Below are 5,756 nucleotides of genomic sequence, written 5' to 3' on the forward strand. Positions count from 1 at the left end.
AGGAGAAGAGCAGCAATGGAGATTTTCTGTTGTCATCTTCACTGGTGGAGGCCCCTTTAAATGAACCTTACTCATCTGCAGTGCAGACCCACAACTCACCTGGGCCCCCCCCCACCCCCCAGGGACTGCCTCAGATCCAGCTCACATGACTGTATCCTTGACCTTCTGTCCCATGGCACATCCGATCTCAACACAGTGTCAGCATTTATCCTTCAGTGCAAGCACTAGGGGACAGGTCAGAGATGCTTCTGCTTTTGGAGCTGACTAGGCCTTGGTCGATTTGTAAGAACACATTCTAGAACCAAACCCTTATATCTCTGTGGCCAGGACAGTGCAAAGGTTTCTCTCTTTTTCCTCTCAAATACTAAAGACCCACTATGTGCTAGACTTACTTTAGTCTTGAAGAAACAAGAATAAATACTAATGGTGGTTGGATGGAATGTTCGGTGACAACACACTTGAACACAATGGGGTAAATTAGAAGCAGTTGGAATCTAAGCTATTGGACCAAAAGGAGGAAATGAGTAATTCTTCCCATGCATGTGTTAAAGAGACCTAAAACAGTGGGGAGCTAGAGTGGGAGCCTCTCAGGCAGCCATAGTGAGTGCAAACAAGCATAACCACCTTTGGGGAACCAAGGGAATGAGTGTAGGTTATCCTGCAGCCACCAAGATCAAAGTAATCACAATTCCCCACTTCATTTGGACTCTTTGCCAACTAATCTAAACAGATTCACCCATATGCCCATTCATGCTGCCTCTGAGCCATGTGACTTTCCTTTCCACCTCCAGCCTACAGATATTTTTGGGATCCCCATGTGAAGGAAACCTGCTCTAGAGAGTGGAGGACCAGAGCAGTGATGGCCAGGATCTGTTGGGCTGAACCCTGACAACTTTACTGCCTGAGCTTTCTTTTCTGATTGACCCTGATTCTACCACTTAGGGAGTGTGTGAATTGGGCAGCGTATCTTAACCTCTTGCGGCTCAACTGCCTCAGCTTTAAAATGGGGATTTATTGACCTTGCAGATTTGTTATGAGGGCTAAACTATATAATGCACAGAAAATGCATGGCACACTGTCTGGCAGAAAACGGGCCCTGAAGAGCTGGGAACTGCTCGTTCTATTAGCCTCTTCTCTCTAGAGGCTGCCCTGGGGAAAGAAATACGAAGGCTGCTTCCCCTGTGATTCTCAGAAGTTTCACCCTCACAGCCCACATTCCAGGGTCTGCAGTCAGCCCCTCTTTGGACCCCAGAGAGACATGTGCACTTATGAAATTACCAGTCAAGATTTGGTCCACCAGAGCCTGATACCAGGAGATGTCACCAGATGGGTTCTCCCTTTGCCTGGGAGTCTAGGATTTCCACCGTCTAAACATCCTTCATTGCCAAATGCTGCCACCCTCAGGGCAATGCTCCGTGTAGGTGCCCTGCCCACCAGCCAGAGCCTGGGGCACAGCTTTCCTTTCTGTTTCCCATAGGCTGATCTGGCGTTTCATCCTGCACTACTTGAGCAATGTAACAAGGGGAGGGCCGGGGCAGTCGTGCACAAGGCTGGGCTGTCTCTTGGTCAGATGCTGCCTCTGGTGTCCCTGCTGGAAAACTTGCCTCTGCCACATCTAGATCCACAGGGCCATGAGACGAAGCTTTGGGAAGGAACAGTATGTGAAGATATTAGTTCGTGGAGTATTTTCCCCTCCCTGTGTGTTCTCTTTCCTCACTTCTCTTTCCTCACTTCCAGCAGGCTCAGATCTTATTGTCTTGGGGTAACAGGTGGTAGCTCTGAGTGTGTTTGGAGGATGGAGAAGGGGAAATGCAGCTTGCAAGCCTCTCTGGATTTTGCTTTCTAGAAGTCTCTTTAAAAACACACATCCAGATGTAGAAAACAAACTTATGGTTACCAGGGGATCGGGGTGGGAGGAGGGATAAATTGGGAGACTGGGATTGACATATACACACTACTGTATATAAAATAGATAACTAATAAGAACCTGCTGTATAGCACAGGGAACTCTACTCAGTACTCTGTAATGGCCTATATGGGAAAAGATTCTGAAAAAAAAAAAAAAAAGTGGATATATGTATATGTATAACTGACTCACTTTGCTGTACACCTGAAGCTAACACAACATTGTAAATCAACTATACGCCAATAAAAATTTTAGAAAGGAAGTGAGATACCTATCAAAAAACAACAAACAGAAAACCACATGCAGGCTTTGAAAGAAGTGAGAGGAAGAGGTTGCAAAGAGAATGTCCTGAAGAAGTAAGGTTGCCCAGGCTGCCCTCGCGCTCTCTGATTTCCCCTCCAAACTGGAAACAGAGACCCCAGGCCGGAGGAGAGGAAGAGAGAAGACAGGGCCTCGGGTGCATGTGCTGATTTTCTTTTGCTGCATCACACATCCCCACAAACCTGGCAGCTTAAAACACCGCTCGCAGTTCTACAGACCCAGCTGGTCCTAGAGTCTACAGTCCTGGTTCCATAGGTCCAGTGTGATAGGGCTGGGTCTCTGCTCAGAGTATCACAAGGCTGAAATCACGGTGTCAGCCAGGCTGGGAGAAATGCACTTCCAAGCTCACTCGGGCTGGAAGAACTCAGTTTCTTGGCGCTTATGGGGCTGAGGCCCATGCTGCTTTGCTGGCTGCCAGTCAGGGCTGCCCTCCATTCTGCCTTCAAGCCAGCAATGGCGTGTTGAACCCTTCCCATGCTTTGAATCCTTGGCTTCCTCTCCTACAACCAGCAGGAAGAATGCTCTGCTCTTAAAGGACTTGTGTAATTAGGTGAGGCCCACGTGCCTGTCCTCTTTAATTTAAGGTCAACAGATTCGGCACTTCAGTTACATCTGCAAACTCCCTACACAGCAGTACTGAGATTATTGTTCGTTGTATAACTCAGGAAAGGTGTGTATATCCCTGGGACCAGGAATCTTGGAGGCTGTCATAGAATTCTGCCTCCTGTAGTCCCAGGGCAAGGAACTGAACCCTGCTTCTTGGCAGCAGCATTAAGGCCGTGGAGGGAAGGGCTGGGTGATGTACCCAGGAACGCAGGATCGTGGAGACCCCTGCAAAGATGCTCCCACGCCCTAGGCTTGGCCTGAAACTAATAGGAGACAGTGTCAAATCCCCAGTCCCGAAGCCACCATGTGGAACTGGACAGTGGACATGTGAGAAGTGACCAGCAGTAATCATACTCTCAAAACCTGGAACATGTGCTTAGACACCCAGTTAGAAGTGAAGTTCACTTATAGAAATTAATGACAGTGATATTTCTTGCACACCCACAAGATAGCAGTGGGAGACCTTAGCATCTCCAACACTAACTCTAGTACCTGATATATTTTTTCATGAATGAATGAACAAACAAAGGAATGAAGCCGGTAATGACTAGTTTGCAAAAGTTGACAAGAGCCACCAGCGTCATGAATCAACCTCTGTTTCAGGTAACAGAAAAAAAAATGCATTAGGGCAGCTTTTTAAAAAAGTGTGTTTGGTGAAAAGTTATTAAGTATTATGTTAAAAAAAATTCTTTAATCAAGATTACTGGGAAAATGCTAGATCACAGTAGTAAACCAGTTTCTTTCCTGCAAGATTTTTTGACATCTTTTAAAATGCCAATCTACATTATTATGTTTTAAGTGGAATAGCATATGTAGCATTTAAAAACTTCATTTGATACAAAGAGCCCCCTTTGTCCTGACAACGTGTCGGTGAGGATGAGCTGAGTAATGCTGCAGTAACAAAATTTCAGTGGTTTATAACAGCAATGCTCTATTTCTCTTTCACTTTACAAGACAGCTGCTAGGTGGCTGTAGCTCTATTCAACATCTTCTTAACTCTTGGATCAAGGCTGAAAGGGCAACTCCCATTTGAGCCATTGCTGGTCTCATGGAGGAGATAAAAGGAAAATGGTAGAACCTTGTGATGGTCTTAAGGTTTTGCTGGAAGCAACACACATTTCATTGGCTGAAGGAAGTCACATGGCCAAGTCTGATATAAGAAGATGTGCACTTCTCCTACAGGGAGCATTTAGCAATACTGTTTCTCAGTGGAACACACTTTAAAAACCCCCACATTAGGGATGCAGAACTTGAAAGTCACTCTGGGCTTGGGCCATTGCATATTCCCTATGACAGAGAAAGGAATCAGAGCCACAGGGCAGTGCAAAATCAAACCACAGACAAATCTTGGCTTTCATCCCAAATCTGTTTTGCTTGTAGTTTGTTTTTCTTTCAATTTGAGAGAAACAGTAAACAAAAGAAAATGGTATAATTGTCTGAACTTTCACTGCTCTAGCTTAATATGCCTAGATATTTTTAAAAGAAGAAAAACATTCAATCTTCCATTATCTCCTGCCTAAAAATTCTGATTGTTGGTCATATCCGAGAGAAAATTGAAACCTGCCCACTCCTCTTGAAAGGGAACAAGGTTTGTTTGGTTTGCTTTAAGCTATGAATGGCACGGAGCTCCACGAGTGGGAAGTTAGCGTGGGCCACCTGAGGCCCTGCTCTCTTCACGGCTCTCTGCTCATCTTTCCTGACAGGGCTGTGTGCAGGTCCCCTTGGCCCTGCCAATGTGTCACTGCAGATAGGTCCGGATGACTTGATGAAAAGCAGACAGTTGTGTCTAAATAACTACCTGACTCTGGGCTATATCTGCGCCAGTAACAAAGCTGGTGAAAGGCTTCCAAATCCCACTGAGAGAGCATGACATTCTCTTACCAAGATGAGGAAGAGGATTCAAGAGAAAAGGCACAAATCCAAGGCTAATGATTGGGACTTGGGCTTCCCTGGTGGCGCAGTGGTTAAGAATCCGCCTGCCAATGCAGGGGACACGGGTTCGAGCCCTAGTCCGGGAAGATCCCACATGCCATGGAGCAACTAAGCCCGTGCGCCACAGCTACTGAGCCTGAGCTCTAGAGCCCGCGAGCCACAACTACTGAGCCCGTGTGCCACAACTACTGAAACCTGCGTGCCTAGAGTCCATGCTCCACAACAAGAGAAGCCACTGCAATGAGAAGCCTACGCACAGCAACGAAGAGTAGCCCCCGCTCGCCGCAATTAGAGAAAAGCCTGCCTGCAGCAACGAAGACCCAACTCAGCCAAAAATAAAATTAAAAAAAAAAAATGATGATTGGGGCTTTACTTTCTTTTTCTCCTTCTTGCTCTCACCTCTTCTACTTTTGAACTGGGCAGGGGACACAGAGAACTTGCCCCAATTAAGAAAAAATGAAAACCATAAGTATGGTCATTACTGATTGGGATCAGTAATTAGTCAGTCAGTTTAGCCAAACTTCGCTCTCCTGGCTGCAAGCTGAAAGCACATCGAATTTTTACTGATAATCCCATTAACAATTTCATCCCAGTGAATCCGTATCTGACATTTCCAGAGTAAGGGTAACTCCGTGAGCTCCACTGCTGTAGGAAATACCTTTAAACTCATGACCTGAGGTGCTGACCTATTCAGTACAATATGAGAACCAGTTTCAAGGTCAGCTTTAAAATGTGATCACAGCTATTGGACTCTCTCACCTGTCACCGCCCCTACCATTCACTCAAGTCCCTTCATTAAAGGAACTTTTTATACACACGCACCACACAGACATATACCATATGCAGTTACATATCTTAAGTTAAAACTTATTTTAAATCCAAATAGTTATACATTGGTAGCTAGAGAGACCGTGATTGAACTCTTCTAACAAAGCATCTTTAAGGTGGTTTTAATTGACAACCTTTCAAAAAAGCCTAGAACTGTCCCACT

This window comes from Eubalaena glacialis, chromosome 12 (assembly GCF_028564815.1).
Source record: "Eubalaena glacialis isolate mEubGla1 chromosome 12, mEubGla1.1.hap2.+ XY, whole genome shotgun sequence".
NCBI lineage: Eukaryota > Metazoa > Chordata > Mammalia > Artiodactyla > Balaenidae > Eubalaena > Eubalaena glacialis.